This window comes from Aotus nancymaae, unplaced genomic scaffold (assembly GCF_030222135.1).
Source record: "Aotus nancymaae isolate 86718 unplaced genomic scaffold, 86718_ANA_hifiasm-v0.15.2.pri h1tg000017l, whole genome shotgun sequence".
Taxonomy (NCBI): domain Eukaryota; kingdom Metazoa; phylum Chordata; class Mammalia; order Primates; family Aotidae; genus Aotus; species Aotus nancymaae.
The window spans coordinates 5391202-5409491 of NW_026988429.1; the positions used below are offsets into that span (position 1 = coordinate 5391202).

An 18290-nucleotide genomic window follows, 5' to 3' on the forward strand; every position below is an offset into this window, starting at 1 on the left:
AAATGCTCACCAAAAAGAGAAGTGGAAGATCTTCTCAGGAGATCCCAGCCACTCTCTGGATCTTAGCATGAAGTGAGAACAGCTGGTAGAAGACTCTTGCCAGCTTCAAGCTAACAGCTCCCCACACCATTGGGTGCCAAATAAGCTGTCCTCTGACAGAGAAAAAGCAGTAACTGGAAGCATTTCAAAATTGACACAGGCTATTTATTCTTCCCCAGATAGAAAAGCATCTGATAAAGTTTGGATGTACCCTCCAAACCTCATGTTGAGATGCCAACCCATGTTGAAGGTGGGGCCTGGTGGGATGTGTTTGGGCATGGAGGTGGATCCTTCATGGCTTAGTGCTGTCCTCACCATAGGAGTGAGAACTCGCCATAGGAGTGAGTTCTCCTGAGATCTGGTTGTTTAAGTGTGTGGCATCTCACCTGGCACTCCCTGCCCCACCACTTTCTCTGTCTTACTCCTGCTCCTATGGTGTGAGATGCCAGCTCCCCTTTCACCTTTTGCCATGACTGGAAGCTTCCTGAGGCCTCCCCAAAAGCGGATGCTGGCATTATGCTTTCTGTACAGCCTGTAGAACTGTGAACTAATTAAACATCTTTTCTTATAAAGTACCTGGCCTCAGGTGTTTATTTATAGCAATGCAAGAATGGCCTAACAGAGCACCCATGTCTAAATGCCAAGTTCCTAAGGTGTTTGGAAACCTATAGACTGTCTTAGGTAGAAAACTGGTTCCCCTGTTAAACAAAAACCACCAGTGCTTTGTTCTCTCATATCTTTCTTTCTTTCTTTTTTTTTAGATGGAGTCTTTTTCTGTCACCAGACTGGAGTGCAGTTCTTGGCTCACTACAATCTCAGCTCACTGCAGTCTCTACCTCTGGGGTTCAAGTGATTCTCCTGCTTCAGCCTCCCAAGTAGCTGGGATTACAGGCGAGCAACACAACATTCAGCTAAGTTTTGTATTTTTAGTAGAGAGGGGTTTCACCATGTTGGTCAGGATGGTCTTGATTTCCTGACCTCATGATCCATCTGTCTCAGCCTCCCAATGTGCTGGGATTACAGGCATGAGCCACCAAGCCAGCCCTGTCTTGCATATCTTTATAATGTTTCCACTGTTTTCATGACATTCTTCTCTTCTCTTTGCTCTGCTCCTCCTGTGACTGGGTTGCGGGATGCGGGGGAGGCTCAGCTCCCTGATGGGATGTGCCCGAGGTGCTCATGTCCTTGGGCTCTTGTCCACCTAAGAATGGGTAGGAGGCCCTGGCACGGTGATATTGTTAAGTAAATATCAAACCCCAAGAGCTTTTGCAGAAAAGTGATTTATTAGGCAGAGAAAGAGAAAGAGAAGTAGGGAGAGAAAGCCAGCTCCTACTCTGTCATGGGAGGGGATACCAGAGTGGGAAATTTGCACAGGTGAGGGGCAGAGGGTCTTTTAACCTAGGAGTTATTCCCACCCCATCCAAGTTCTTGTCCCATGAGAGGAGTTCCTTCCAATTTCCATTGGAATGACTGATCTTTGACTCTGACATCTGATTGGTTGTTTGGCCCACAGTCCTCCCATAGCTTTTCGGGGGCTTTTCTAAACAAAGGAAGCTCACCTGGGCAGTCTAAGCTCCTGGATGGAAAAGTAAAAGAAGGCAGGTCAGGAATACAGCTGGGAAGTTCTTGCCTTTGAAACCACACCCCTTGTGGACTCTGGAAGAGAAGTTAACACATTCCTTCACTCCCACTATCAAAACCTTCATTTTAAACTTCTCATGAAATAAAAATAAAAACATCTTGTCTCTGGCAAAAGGAGTCCAGGCCTGGAAGGAACTGGGGAGTAGGTCAGTATCAGGGAAAGCTTTCTAAAGAAAATTCCAGTAAATCCAGAGGATTCAGAGCACTTGTATCCAAAAGCAGTGTTATTATGCATCTTTTAGGAAAATAGCAATATCCAAAGCTAAACCCTTAGTGACCATCCAGTAGATTCCACTCTCCAGATGCCTTTTCAATAACTCATTTTGATTTACCCTCAGGGGAGAAAGTCTCTAATCTTGAAACTCTCTTTTCCAGAAAAGTCTCACAATTCCACATGCCCATTACTCTAGCTTCTTTTCTAAGTTCTGCTTTTCAGGCCCAGAGTGTGTTAAATTACAGAAATGTGTGACTACAGCTCTTCAATTAACAGTTCTAAAGGGATTTGCTCAAGCAATTATTCCCAAAAAGGTGTTCAGAAGCCTTCAACTATGGACAAAGACCAACTGGCATAATCTGTAAGTTCTGCCTCCACAGTAATTCTATTGCAAGTGACATGTTCATCTTTGGAAGGAATGATATCAGAGAATGCTTAGACTTTGGACACATAAGACCCACAATTTATAAGAGAAAATTTATTTGGTTATTACTTCAGAATGACAATGCCCTTACCCAAATAAGAATAACATTTGTTAAATATTGACCAAGTACCAGATATTTTATAAAGGCTCTACATATATTAACTTATTTAATCATCAAGCCAACTCTGTGAAGCCAGTACTATTATTATCCTGATTTTACACATGACAGAACACCAAAGGCACAACACAATTAAGTAACTTAGCCAAGATTATCAAAATAATGGTTGATGTACTTTGGATATTTGTTCCTTCCAAATCTCATGTTGAAATTTAATCCCCAATGTTGGAGGTTGGCCTTAGTGGGAGGTTTTGGGGTTATGGGGGCAGAATTCTTATGCACTTCTTAGTGCTATTCCTGCAGGATTGAGTGAGTTATTACTCTTAGTAAGATCTGGCTGTTAAAAAGAGTCTGGCACCTTCCTCCCTCTCTCTCCTCCTTTCTCTCTTGCCATGTCATGCCTGCTACCATCCACCTCCCTCCATGACTGGAAGTTCTCTAAAGTCCTTACCAGAACCAGTCATTGATGCCATGCTTCTTGTAGAACCTACAGGTCTGTGAGCCAAATAAACCTCTTTTCATTATAAATTACCCAACCTCAAGCATTCCTTTAATAGAAACACAAAACAGACAAAGGCAGTGGTCTTGGGTCTGACTCCGGATTACAGCATGAATAAGAAAAAACACAAGGTCACCTTCAGGTTTCTTTTTCTACATTAAGCAGCCTTTAATAAATAAGTAAATTATGTAGAAGATAAGAAGGGTTAAGGATACAAAGAAAATACAGAGAAACGATGGAACTGGAGAACATGAGGAGGAGATGAATGTTATCAAAATTATAACTATATGGGTTAGGGTTGGCTCATTAAAAATTCAGCATTTGAACAAGAATTTTTAGCTGAGGAAGTTAGCCATGCAGACATATTTAGAAGTATGTTCCAGGAGGAAGGCACAGCCATGCAAAGACTTACTTAAGAGAATACCTGGTGATTTCTGAAACACAGTCAAGGTGGAAGAGTTAAAAGAGCAGAAATCAGGGAAGAAACAGGACCAGATCATGCTTGCATTTGCAGACTTTTCACTCTGAGTGAAGTGAGGAGCCAGTATGTGATTTTGAGCAGAGGTCTGAGTACGTTATCTCATTCATGTTTTAAAAGGCTCCTTCTGGCTAGTTAGTAAACAGGACACACAGACAACAGAGTAGAAGCAGGATGACTATTTAGGAAGTAATTGCAGTAAATCAGGCAAGGAAAAGATGGGGTTTGAACACAGCCCTGGGGTAGTTGGGAAGTGGCCCAGGAGAGCTCTATTTTGAAGGAAGCATCAACAGGAATCCTGAATATGGAGTGGAACAGAGTGTAAGAGAGGAGTGAGCAATGGCTTAAAGGTTTTGGTTGGAGCTACTGGAAGAATGGATCAGTGAGATGGGATAGGCTGATGTTGGAGCAAGAGTTTTTTATTGGGTAGCATAGAGGGGGAAATCTCTCTCACTTGCCCACTTCTAGAAATCCTCACCCTAGACAAGCCCCAGTCTCACTCTTGCCCCTCCAACAGACCCCTGGTGAATTTTGGTCCCCTTCTATCTACAGGACTAAGGCAAATTAAGGGGGACCTTGACAAGTTTTTGGATGACCCTGACATATGTATACAGGCTTTCCAAAATTTAGCCCAACTATTAGAACTCTCCTGAAAGACATTAAGTTACTTTTGAATCAGACCCTAACTAACACTGAGAAGCAGGCTGGTCTGCAAGTGGCAGAGGGATTTGTGGATGAACTTTGCATCACATACAGCATCAGGGAAGGGGCTGAACTTTATCCAACTGGAAGAGAAGCAGTACCAGTGGATGACCCTAAATGGAATCCCAATGACAAGATGGAAGAATGGAAGAGGAGACACTTTCAGGTGTTCATAATGGAGGGCTTACACAGGACTAGATCTAAGACTCTCAATTATACCAAGCTATCCATGAAGGATCAGAGATTTCATGAGAATCCTACTGCCTTCCTGGAAAAGCTAAGAGAGACCTTGGTAAAGTATACCTCTTTGTCTCTTCATTCAGTCAAGAGATAACTAATCCTAAAGGATACACTTATTACTCAAGGAGTGCCTGATATTAGGAGGAAGCTGCAGAAATAGGCCCTGGGACCAGATAGTACTTTAGAAAATCTCCTGAAAGTGGACACCTCAGTCTTTTACAATAGGTCACTATAGATTCTTGGATTAATTATACCCAATTAAAGGCCTGGGAAGCCAATGGAGATATCTCCATCATCCAGAAGCACACTCAAAGTGCCAATATGAAGAAATCAGGGACCTCAAACTAAAAATCACAAAAGGCAAGTGTTAATAATTAACCTTCTATGGACGTCCTTTTTATAGCCTTGCCTATGCTTGGTGTTCTTACCTTCATTCTGTTTTGTACCATGGGGCACAATATTGTTTTCAGAATGATTAGTATATTTCACTTCTTATTTCTGTAATCTTAGGCACTAGATTCTCTCCTTTCTAACTCCTCTTTGTATATTGCACATATTTGATCCATGCATACTTAACCTTATAAAACTTGTTTCTCATCTAGAGGCCATCAAACTTCAGAGAATCAGGCAACTGGAGCCTCAGATGATGGCTCCCATTTGCCAGGAACCCTTAGGTAGACCACTGGAAGGAGTCTGACTGCCATTCTCCCTCAAAAAATGTCCCTTGTCAGAAGAAAGTAGCTAAGACTGGTCATCTTCTGTATTCTAATAGCAGTTAGATGTGTCTCTTCAGAGGTGGGAAATGATAGGGATAAAAGGAAATTCTGGGGAAAAGAGGGCAGATACCCAGTGAGGGCCCCACCCTCAAGCTTGGAATCATAGCCTAAACTTAGAAGTTGCATTCCTGTTTTCTTTCTTGAGTGTTGCATTTTCCAAAACACCCACGGCCTACCCTCCCCAATCCCCCACATCCTGTGTGCATAAAAACCCCAGACTCAGGTGGCAAAGAGAGGAGAAGCAGCTAGATGTTAGAGACTACAGTTGGATGTCAGAGAGAAGTGGCTTGACTTCAGAGGGATGACCTAACATAACTTCGAAGACGAGTCCTTCTGGGAATGGCTAGTCTTTGGGGGAAGATGACCTTCCCACTCTGTCTCCCTTTCAGCTACGCATCTTGCTGAGAGCCATTTTCGTTAGCAATAAAATCCCCTGCATTTGCCATCTTCAATTCTTTCACGTGAACTCATTTTTCCTGGACGCCAGACAAGAGCTTGGAGCCACAAGTGTGAGTGCAAAAGACTGTCACACTGACTCACCACTAGCTGTTAACACTTGAGCCATCCGGGGATGGCAAAGCTAAAAGAACACTAACTGTAACAGTCCCTCTGGGGCTTCAGGGGTCATAGGCACCCCTCTAGACACACCATGGGGCCAGTATGGAGTTCGTTCCTGCCGGTGCCCAATAGTGCTTGCCCTGGCTCCTGCACCCACTCAACTGCATGTTCCCCCACCTGCTCACCTGCATAATCCCCAACCTGAGAGGGGTTGAGAGCTGTTGGCTGAGTAAGTGAGGCACCCCTGTTGTGAGGCTTGTGACATGGTCAGGGAAATATTGTGCTTCACTGGCACAATATAGAAAAGAAAGAGAATTAAAACAAATAACAATTGACAAAATTCTCTCATAAAAAATATTTATTGCCCCAATAGCTATATATCCATTGAGACAGTTACCTGTATTGCTTACGTATGCAGGCCAAATTTCACATGTATGGTAATAAAACTGAGGACATTTTTTAGCAGTCGCTTTGGTTGCAAAGCCATGCCTTTTTTCATGCCTTTTCAGAGAAGTCATATTTCCTGTCCCTTAAAAATGTATCTCCTTGTCTTCAGCAGCCACAAGGCTTTAGTCTCTGACCTAGTTTTGCAAAGTTCTAGGAAGCTAATTTCAGCCCTTTCCCATCATATTTTCTCAGAGAGTATTCTGATAGATGAAAGAATAACTATATCCTGCACATCCAGTGTTAGTGCATCCCTAAGTGGGGCAATTCCTTGATAAGCCTCCAGTAACATTTAGGAAGTTTTAAATATATAGCTGATATTTTGTGTTATTTGCCATCTTCCAGAAGCTATTTGCTGCTTTCTAACCTTGTAATATAGATTTTAAACTTACTGTGGAGAGATACTCAACTGTTTCAAATCCTTGGTAGGCAATGTGAATAACAGACTTTCTGCTAATTTCAGACTGGAAAGAAAGAAACAGAAGAAGTACTAGATGTATCAAGGATCTTCCATGGTCTAATATGTTCCATAGATGTAAGAAAACCTCCTTATAACTTAGCCTCTTCTGCTTCACAGGAAAGCTCTAGTTTATTTAAAATAAACTTATATTGTCTGGTCTCTATGCTAGCCACTATTCTAAATGCTTGACAAACAGGAACCCACTTAATCCCCATGACATCCTGAAAACAGAGGTGCCATTTGCCACCATATTTAACAGATGAAGAAACTGAGGGTCAGAGAAGGCCTAAGTAATTTACCTAGGATCAAGCAGCGACTATGTATTGAAGTGAAAATCCAACATAAGCACAAGTTTTGCTCTAGGGACATTTAGTTATTGCAACTATCTTTCTCAAATCCCTCTGTTTTTCTCCACATTCGACCCATTCAGCTCTCTGAAGCCTGACTGGATTCAGTAAAAAACATACCTGTGAACCACAGGCCTAGCCACAAGCCCCACAGGAGAATCTTAAAAAGTAAATAAACGTGAGACACTATGCACCCAATCTTCAGTGCACAATTAAATTTGACATTTATATGTACTGGTACCACAATTGTATTTGTGTGTGTTTGGAGGCATTGAGAATGGTTTTTTTCTTTTTCATCTTAGCACAGATATGATCAACTTCCAACAAAGGTCACAAACAAATGCGGTCAAATAACACTTGATGTTTTGTTGGAAACTTGGAAAGACAGGAAGTAAATCAGGACTTTTCTTCTCTCTTTTTCATATCTCAGGACTTGTCCATGAAAATAAAGGATACAAAAAATGTTCAGAAACGACTAAACTCTTAGAGAAAACCCTCCATGATCTCTCCCTCTAAGTCTTGCATCCTTGAGCAGTCAAAAACAAATAGTATATTGAGACCCCATTATTTGCTTTTTGAGTATGGAGTCTAAGAAAAATTGTGAATTCCTCAAATCAAAAAGAGAAGCTGTTTTCCTGTGAATCCCTTCTCTATAAAGAAAGTCTTAAATTTGAATTTTAAGCAGAGGGCAAGGAGAGACGTTCACAGGCTCTACAGAGAGCACTGATGCAAGGAAAGTCCAGGATCAGGGGAAACCTCTTCCTGGCACATCCCGGAAGTGGTCACACAAGAGGTCCCTTCCGCAAACAACTAGGCAAACTGTGCTAGTCAAGGGCAGGCTTTGTCCTTCCCCAGCAGCAACCAGATGCCCAGTTCCCATGGTCCTGAGCAGCCCAGGAAGAATCAGAGGGCTTCCAGGAATGGTGATAATGGTTGTGAGGGGAAGGCCCTGGGAGGAAGGGCAGCGAGTATGTGAGCCTGAAGCAAGACCATCTGTGAGACAAGGGAGGCAGCAGGACAAGATGTGGAGCATCCTGCCTGGGGCAGTGGGGAAAGGGAGGGACAGAAGTTCATGGGATGTTAATGTCATTTACTATGGAGGACTCCTTTCCTGACCAGGCATGCACCGAAAGGAGACTGTGGAAGAAGTTAAAGGGTTCTGGGGACTGCACATTACACCTCACTTCCCCACATTAATAAATAACTGTAATGCCTCTTCAGAACTGTTGCCAGATGCATTGAGGAGGAAGGGAAAGAGAGTAATGATAATGACAATTCATGGAACTTAACAAACTCTGAAAATTGTTGTCTTTCTGTTAAACACATGATAGGGATGATTGAAGCTTAAACTGTAATTCTCCAGGTACTGGCACAAAGTGTGCAAATACACCCTTTCCTAGTCCAGAGTAGGTCCATGTTATTTCATTTGAGCAAACACTTGCACTATGATTTTCATGTTCTGAAAAAATATGTTTTAAATATGTTGATTCCTTTTCAATCTCCCTATATAGAAGGTAGATACCATTGGAAAAATAAAACAAAACAAAACTCTCATGCACAGAAAGGTAAAGTGACTTACCCAGGATTGCACAGTAATTACAGCAAGTGGCACAGATAGCATTCAGTTCCAATGATACTGACACCAGGATATGTGCTCTCCACTTCTCTGCTCTATCACTCACCCTGAAAAAGCTGCAAAATTCTGAAACAACTAGAAAGAATGGAATGTTATACATAGATGAAATCACATGTGGTTCCCTTCTCCCTCTTACAGGAGGACAAGGTTCAGAGAATTTAAGTGTCGGAACCATTATCCAATGGTTGTGGGAAAAAAGCCTAAAACTCCAATCCACTTCCCTGCCTGATGTTCCTTGTACCACTTTGCTTTTCCTCTCTCTGCAGATGCCAGCAGCTGTTTTAATTTGTGGTTATTTTGGAAAAGCTTCCCATTCACAACTTCGTCTCCAAAGGATAGCTCAAGTAATTGCTATATTCTCCTCTGAGTGTCTTCAGTCTCTCAAGTTTCCTAACCATCATCCCACTTCCTTCATGTATACACTTCACAGAAAAACAAAGTCAAAATCAGCTTTGTGAATGCATTGTCTCTACGCTTCACTTGCTGAATCAGTTAACTCATGAGCTGAAGTTGCTGATGAGGCTTGATCTCTTTCTCTGGGCCTCCCAAAGAGAAATCACTCTGGCAAGGCCTGTTGCCAGCTGTCCACCACAGCCCTACCTTTTATAAGAGTAGGGGATCCTTGAAGCTAAAACGTGAAAAGCTAAACCACAAGCCATGTTTAGAGTCATCAGCTATGAAACAAGATGGGCTTTTCCAAACAGGCATTGACACTAGCTGCAGGAGCAGCAGAAATATAAACTGCCCTAAGATCTGAAACGTAGGAACAGAGATGGAATTTGTGGGTTGAGACTGGATTCTCCCTCACATGAAGAGATCTCCTCAGGAAAAGAACAGCATTCCTCCAAGGCATACTATATTCATAAATCTAAAATGAAAGCCTAATGTCTGTCTTTTTGTATGTTTTAAGGTAAAGAGTAAAGAAGGTAATCAGATAACCATTTAACAAATAGTCATTATAGTAATTGAGAAGATAAATATTACCTTGGGCCCAGATAAGTGAAGATGGCAGGAGAATCAGGAGATGCTGTAACGTTTGTCTCCTACAAAACTTATGCTGAAATTTAATTTTCGTTGTAACAATATTAAGAGGTGGAGTCTTTATGAAGGGATTGAGACATGAGGGCTTGGACTTCATGAGTAATCTTAATGCCATTATAAAGGGGGAGTTTGGCCCTCTTTGCCTCTTTGCTCTTTTGCCTTTTGTAAGGCAATGATGAAGCAATAAGGTCCTCACCAGATGCAGTAACTATATCTTAGACTTCCAGTCTCTGATACTGTGAGAATATTAATTTCTGTTCATTAGCAATTACTCAGTCTCAGGTATTCTTTTGTAACAGCTCAAATGGACTAAGACTGGAAGACTGCCTACCTGATATCCCTTACTCCTTCTTCACCAGTGCCAGAACCAATCATTTACATGATGTGTCAATGGATCATGCTAAGAATATTTTAGACTATTTTGCATTAGAGTTTATAAACTTTTATAATAAGAGTAGGGGATCCTTGAATCTAAAACATGAATGCAATTTGGTTTTTATGTGTGAGAGAGGTGTATATGATATATATTCTGGATATAAGTATATACATAAGTATGTATCCAGAATATATACATATTGGGCTTAATATATCTATTTTGGAATTATGAAAGTTTTATTTAAAAGATCAGTCATAACTATAATCTGTAAGAATTATTGACTTGTAAAGTGTATTGGTTTAGAAGGGTGAAAAGGATCAAGTTAGCTAATAATTGTGAAAATTCCATACCGTCCCTATATATCTTTTAACATAAATAAATTTTAATCTTATTTAGCCATTTTTATTTTATATTTTAAATTTTGTAACATTTGTAGTTTAACCACATTGTAAATTGAACCAGACGGACTTTAGCTGAAAGATTTTCACCTTCAAGACTGTCTATAGGGGTCTGTTCAGTGACAGGTCATTAGGGGATTTGTTTTAAGATCTGAGTAGTAAAAAATTGCATTTACCATCAGCAGCTTCTGGAAAGAAGAATAAAAAGAAAATCAGTAAAAATACTTTGAATAGGTTTATCATAAAACATTTTGAAACTTAGAGAGAAGAGACAATTTTCTAGAAAAGTCTATCAAACTCACTCCAAAAAAATAGGAAAATTGAACGGATTTTCAGTCACTAAACAAATTAAAATTTAAGCTACAATGCATAAAGAATCATTTATGCTACAGACATGAATTAAAATAAACAACCCTGTTCATGGGGTACTTTAAAAGACTGGGGGCCTGAGAGATCTTTCAAGCCTTCAAGAAACAGATAACAGAAAAGCCTGTAAAAGAGGGAAGTTCCCAGTTCATTCATGAATATACTTTAACTTTAATACCAGGTCTGAATGAAGGTATATCAAATATAAGATCTAGAAATCTGCAACAATTACAAACTTAGATAAACGTGAGAAATTCAAAACCTGTGTGTAAACAGTGTGACAGGCAGACTCTGAGTATTCACTGTGAAAACTATATTCTTTATTTAACATAATCTCAGTAGTGACATCCATCACTTTGCTATATTTCATTTCTCAGAATCTAGTCACTATGCCCAGCTGACATGAAAGGAGAGGGTAGAACAGAAGGACTTGATTACTGGAGGGTGAAAGTCATGGTGGAGCAAGGAGCTAAACATCAATTTGATTAAGGTAGATTATTTCTATTTTTTTTTGTCTGTTAAAAATTATCCTACTAAGAACATTTGTACACGAGTTTTTGTGTGAACATAAGTTTTCATTTCCAGTGAATAGATCCCTAGAAATAGAATTGCTTGGTCATATGGTAACTTCATGATTAATATTTTGAGAATTGTCAAGCTGTTTTCTAAATCAGCCACAAGTCTTTACACTTCCCACCAGCAGTGTTACAGAATTGCAATTTCCCTGCTTTATCAACAATTCTTGTTATTATATTACTGTTTTTATTATAGCCATATTAGTATCTATGTGAGGTACACTCTTCTTATGGTGTTGGTTTGCATTTCCCTCGTATCTAATGATGCTGAGCATTTTTCCATGTCTTATTTGCCATTCGTATATCTTATTCTTGGAGACATATTTCAAGTCTTTCGCTCATTTTTAATTGTATTATTTGTCTTCTAGTATTGAGGTATAAGATAGAGATATGATACTTGTATATAAGATATGCAAGATATATGTGTGTGTATATATATATAGTATATATATTATGTATACATATATCTTATATACAGATCCCTTATCAGAGGTGTGATGAGCAAGTATTTTCTACCATTCTATTAGCTGTCTTTTCAACTTCTTGATTGTGTCCTTTTAAGCACAAAATTGGTAAATTTTATTGAATCCTGATATATATTTGTCATATTTTAAACATATATGTGTATATTTACCACCTGTGTTTTTGATGTCATAACTTTAAAAAAACTATTGCCCATTCAAAGGTCACAGAGGGTTGCTTATATGATTTCTTCTCTGTGCTTGACAGTTTTATCTTTTAAATTTGTCTGTGATCCATTTTGAATTAATTTCTATGTGTAGTGTAAAAATAAATAAGAACAAATTAATTCTTTAGCCTATACCTATACAGTTGTTCCAGCACCATTTTCCAAAAAATATTCTTCTCCATTGAATTTCTATGACACATTTATCAAAAAAACTAACTGTAAATGAAAAAGAGTATTGCTGGATTCTGAATTCTCTACCACTGAAATCTGTGTTTATCATTATGCCAATTCCACACAATCTTGATTATTGTACATTGTAGTAAATTTTGAAATCTAGAAGCATAAGTCCTTCAATGTTGCTTTTCTTTATCCAGATTGCTTTGGCGCTTCTGAATTTCCAGATGAATGTTAGGATCATCCTGTTAGTTTCTGCAAAAAAAGCCAGCTGGGACACTGGTAGAGATTGTGATAAATCTATAGATCAATTTTGTGGAGTATTTCCACCTTAATATTATATATTAAGGTTACTGAACAAAAGATATATTTTATTTAGTTTGCTGATTTCATTTACCAATGTTTTCATTTACCAATGATAGTTTCTATTGCTGTGCAGAATCTCTTTAGTTTAATTAGATCCCATTTGTCAGTTTTGGCTTTTGTTGCAATTACTTCTGGTGTTGTAGTCATGAAGTTTTTGCTAATGCCTTTGTCCTGAATGGTATTACCTAGGTTTTTTCTAGGGTTGTTATGGTTTTAGGTTTTATGTAGTCTTTGATGCATCTTGAATTAAATTTTGTTTAAGGTATCATTTTTAGTGTACAAAACTTAAACTTTTTAAAAAGTGAATTTCTAAAAATTTAATTCTTTTCTATGTTAATTGAATGAAATTGTTTCTTGATATGATTTTGAATTGTTCATTGCTAGCATATGGTTTATCCTACAAAATGTTTCTTGTATGTTTGAGAACTCATGTTTTGCTGGTGTTGGGTGAATCATTTTATAGATGTCTGTATGATCCAGTTGGTTTAGAACATTTTCAAGGGTCCTACTTCCTTTTTGATCTTTTAAGTGTTCTACTCGGTATTCTAAGTGGTGAATTGAGGTGTATTATTATTAAATTATCTACTTCTCCCTTTAATTCTGTCAGTTTTTGTTTCATGTATTTTGTTTTACCTCTTTTTATTACTTTTATACCTTAAGTTCTGAGATACGTGTGCAGAGCGTGCAGGTTTGTTACATACGTATACATGTACCACAGTGGTTTGCTGCACCCATCAAACCATCCACATTATGTATTTCTCCTAATGCTATCCCTCCCCTGGCCCCTATCCCCCAGCAGGCCCCAGTGTGTGATGTTCCCTCCCTATGCCCATATGTTCTCATTTTTCAATTCCCACTTATAAGTGAGAACATTAGGTGTTTGGTTTTCTGTTCCTGTGTTAGTTTGCTGAGAATGATAGTTTTCAGCTTCATCCATGTCCCTGAAAAGGACATGAAGTAATCCTTTTTATGGCTGCACAGTATTCTATGGTGAATATGTGTCACATTTTCTTTATCCAGTCTATCATTGATGGGCATTTGGGTTAGTCCCAAGTCTTTGCTATTGTGAAGAGTGCTGCAATAAACATACGTGTGCATGTGTCTTTATAGAAAGTTTTATAATCCTTTGAGATTGCTGGGTCAAATGGTATTTCTGGTTCTAGAGTCTTGAGGAATTGCCACACTGTCTTCCACAGTGGTTGAATTAACTTACAGTCCAATCAACAATGTAAAAACATTCCAATTTCTCCACATCTTCTCCAGCATCTGTTTCCTAACATTTTAATAATTGCCATTCTAACTGGCATAAGACGGTATCTCATTTTGGTTTTGATTTGCATTTCTCTAATGACCAGGGGTGATGAGCGTTTTGTCATGTTTGTTGTCTGCATGAATGTCTTCTTTTGACAAGTGTCTGTTCATATCCTTCACCCACTTTTTGATGGGGTTGTTTGTTTTTTCTTGTAAATTTGTTTAAGCTCCTTGTAGATTCTGGATATTAGCCCTATGTCAGATACACAGATTGCAAAAATTTTCTCCCATTTTATGGGTTGCCTGTTCACTCCAATGATAGTATCTTTTGCTGTGCAAAAGCTTTTTAGTTTAATTATATCCCAATTGTCAATTTTGAATTTTGTTGCAATTGCTTTTGGTGTTTTACTCATGAAGTCTTTGCCCATGCTTATGTCCTGAATGGTATTACCTAGGCTTTCTTCTAGGGTTTTTATGGTTTTAGGTCTTATATTTAACTCTTTAATTCATCTTAAGTTAATTTTTGTATAAAGTATAAGGAAGGGGTCTGGGTGCTGTTTTCTATGTATGGCTAGCCAGTTTTCCCGACATCATGTATTAAAGAGGGAATCTTTTTCCCATTGCTTGTTTTTGTCAGGTTTGTCTAAGATCAGATAGTTGTAGATGTGTGGTGTTATTTTTGAGGCCTCTGTTCTGTTCCATTGGCCTATATATCTGTTTTGGTATGAGTATCATGTTGTTTTGGTTACTGTAGCCTTGTAGTATAATTTGAATTCAGGTAGCATGATGCATCCAGCTTTGTTATTTTTGCTTAAAATTGTCTTGGCTATATGAAATTTAAAGTATTTTTTTTGGTTCCAAATGAAATTTTTGGTTCCAAATAAAATTTAAAGTTTTTTTTTTTTCTAATTCTATGAAGACAGTCAATGGTAGCTTGATGGAAATAGCATTGAATCTATAAATTACTTTGGGCAGTATGGTCATTTTCACAATACTGATTCTTCCTATTCATGAGCATGAAATGTTTTTCCATTTTTTTGTGTCCTCTCTTATTTCCTTGAGCAGTGGTTTGTAGTTTTCCTTGAAGAGGTCCTTCACATCCCTTGTAAGTTGTATTCCTAGGCATTTTATTCACTTTGTAGCAATTGTGAATGGGAGTTTACTCATGATTTGGCTTTCTGTTTCTTATTGGTGTATAGGAATACTTTTGATTTTTACACATTGATTTTATATCCTGAGACTTTGCTGAAGTTGCTTATCAATTTAAGGAATTTTGGGACTGAGACAATGGGTTTTGTAAATATACAATCATGTCATCTGCAAACAGAGACAATTTAATTCCCTCTCTTCCTAGTTTAACTCTCTTTATTTTTTTCTCTTGCCCAATTGCCCCGACGGGAACTTCCAATACTATGTTGAATAGGAGTGGTGAGAGAGGGCATCCTTGTCTTGTGCTTGTTTTCAAATGGAATAATTCCAGCTTTTGCTCATTCAGTATGATATTGGCTGTGGGTTTGTCATAAAGAGCTCTTATTATTTTGAGATATGTTCCATCAATACCTAGTTTATTGAGTGTTTTTAGCATGAAGCGATGTTGAATTTTATCAAAGGCCTTTTCTGCATCTATTGAGATAATCATGTGGTTTTTGTCATTGATTCTGTTTATGTGATGGATTGTGTTTATTGATTTGCATGTATTGAACCAGCCTTGAATCCCAGGGAGGAGGCCAACTTGATAGTGGTAGATAAGATTTTTAATGTGCTGCTGGATTCGGTTTGCCAATATTTTATTGAGGATTTTCACACTGATGTTCATCGGGGTATTGGGCTGAAATTTGTGGGGTTTTTTTGTTGTTGTCTCTGCCAGATTTTGTTAGCAGGATGATACTGCCCTCATAAAATGAGTTAGGGAGGAGTCTCTCTTTTTATATTGTTTGGAATCATTTCAGAAATAATGGTACCAGCTTCTCTTTGTACCTCTGGTAGAAGTCAGCTGTAAATCCGTCTGATCCTGGACTTTTTTTGTTGATAGGCTATTAATTACTGCCTCAATTTCAGAACTTGTTATTGGTCTGTTCAGGGATTCCACTTCTTCCTGGTTTAATCTCGGGATGGTGTTTGTGTCCAGGAATTTGTCCATCTCCTCTAGATTTTCTGTTTTATTTCTGTAGAGGTGTTTATAGTATTCTCTGATAGTAGTGTGCATTCCTGTGGGATCAGTGGTGATATCCCCTTCTTCATTTTTATTGCATCTATTTGATTCTTCTCTCTTTTCTTTTTTATTAGTCTGGCTAGAGGTCTTTCTATTTTGTTAATCCTTTCAAAAAAACAGCTCCTGGATTCATTGATTTTTGAGGGTGTTTGTGTCTCTATCTCCTTCAGTCCTGCTCTGATCTTAGCTATTTCTTGTCTTCTGCTAGCTTTTGAATTTGTTTGCTTTTGCTTCTCTAGTTCCTTTAATTGTGATGTTAGGGTCAATTTTAGATCTTTTCCACTTTCTCCTGTGGGCATTTAGTACTATAAATTTCCTTATAAACACTGCTTTAGCTGTGTCCCAGAGATTCTGGTATGTTGTGTCTTTGTTTTCATTGGTTTTAAATAACTTACTTATTTTCGCCTTAATTTTGTTATTTGCCCAGTAATAACTCAGGAGCGGGTTTTTTAGTTTCTATGTAGTTGTGCAGTTTTGAGTGAGTTTCTTAATCCTGAGTTCTAATTTGATTTCATTGAGGTCTGAGAAACTGTTTTTTATTATTTCCGTTCTTTTGCATTTGTTGTGGAGTGTTTGACTTCTAATTATGTGGTCAATTTTAGAGTCAGCATGATGTGCTGCTGAGAAGAATATATGTTCTGTCAATCTGGGGTGGAGAGTTCTGTAGATGCCTATTAGGACTGCTTGGTCCAGAGTTCAGATCAAGTCCTGGATATCCTTGTTAATTTTCTGTTTCAGTGATCTGTCTAATATTGACACTGAGGTGTTAAAGTCTCCCACTTTTGATGATGTGTGAGTCTAAATCTCTTTGTGGGTCTCTAAGAACTTTCTTTGTGAATCTGGTTGCTCCTGTATTGGGTGCATAAATATTTAGGATAGTTAGCTCTTCTTGTTGCATTGATCCCTTTGCCATTATGTAATGCCCTTCTTTGTCTTTTTATATCTTTGTTGGTTTAAAGTCTGTTTTATCAGAGATGAGAATTGCAACTCCTGCTTTTTTGTATGCGTGCTTTCCATTTGCTTGGTAAATATTCCTCCATCCCTTTATTTCAAGGCTATGTGTGTCTTTGCACATGAGATGGGTCTCCTGAATACAGCACACTGATGGATCTTGACTCTTTATTATTATTATTATTATTATTATTATTCTTTAAGTTCTGGGTACATGTGCAGATCTTGCAGGATTGTTACATAGGTATAGACATGCAATGGTGGTTTGCTGCCTCCATCCCCCCTTCACCTACATTAGGTGTTTTTCCTAATGTTATCCCTCCCCAATCTCCCCAATCCTTGCAATGCCTCCCCTAACCCCCCACTCCAGAGCAGACCCCAGTGTATGATGTTCCCCTCCATGTGTCCATGTGTTCTTATTGTGGAACACCCATTTATGAGTGAGAACATGTGGTGTTTGGTTTTCTGTTCTTGTGTCAGCTTGCTGAAAAGGATGGGTTCCAGATTCATCCATGTCCCTGCAAAGGACATGAATTCATTATTTTTTATGGCTGCATAGTATTCCATGGTATATATGTGCCACATTTTATTTTTCCAGTCTATCATTGATGGGCATTTGGGCTGGTTCCAAGTCTTTGGTATCGTAAACAGTGTCTCAATGAACATACATGTGCATGTGTCTTTATAATAGAACAATTTATAATACTTTGGGTATATACCCAGTAATGGGATTGCTGGGTCAAATGGAATTTCTATTTCTAGATCCTTGAGGAATTGCCACACTGTCTTCCACAATGGTTGAACTAATTTACACTTCCATCAACAGTGTAAAGCATTCCTATTTCTCCACATCCTCTCCAGCATCTGTTGTCTCCAGATTTTTTAATGATCATCATTCTAACTGGGGTGAGATGGTATCTCAATGTGGTTTTGATTTGCATTTCTCTAATAACCAGTGATGATGAGCATTTTTTCACATGTTTATTGGCCACATAAATGTCTTCTTTTGAAAAGTGTCTGTTCATGCCCTTCACCCATTTTTTGATGCAGTTGTTTGTTTTTTTCTTGTAAATTTGTTTTAGTTCTTTGTAGATTCTGGATATTAGCCCTTTGTCAGATGGGTAGGTGGCAAAAAATTTTTTCTCATTCTGTTTGTTTCTGGTTCACTCTAATGATTGTGTCTTCTGCTGCACAGAAGCTCTTAGGTTTCATTAGATCCCATTTGTCTATTTTGTCTTTTGTTACCATTGCTTTTGGTGTATTAGTCTTGAATTCCTTGCCTATGCCTATGTCCTGAATGTTATTACCTATGTTTT

The 18290-nt window shown here is 38.5% G+C and overlaps 1 protein-coding gene across 1 annotated transcript in view; it reads left to right on the forward strand.

Moving 5' to 3' along the window:
* The first annotated feature begins 11216 nt into the window (after window positions 1–11216).
* The window catches only part of LOC105717128 (lithostathine-1-alpha-like), a 31419-nt gene continuing 24345 nt past the window's right edge, over window positions 11217–18290 (forward strand). The window contains exon 1 of the mRNA XM_012452113.2: window positions 11217–11247. The gene's annotated coding sequence lies outside the window, so the exon portion shown is untranslated. The remainder of the gene's footprint in view (window positions 11248–18290) is intronic.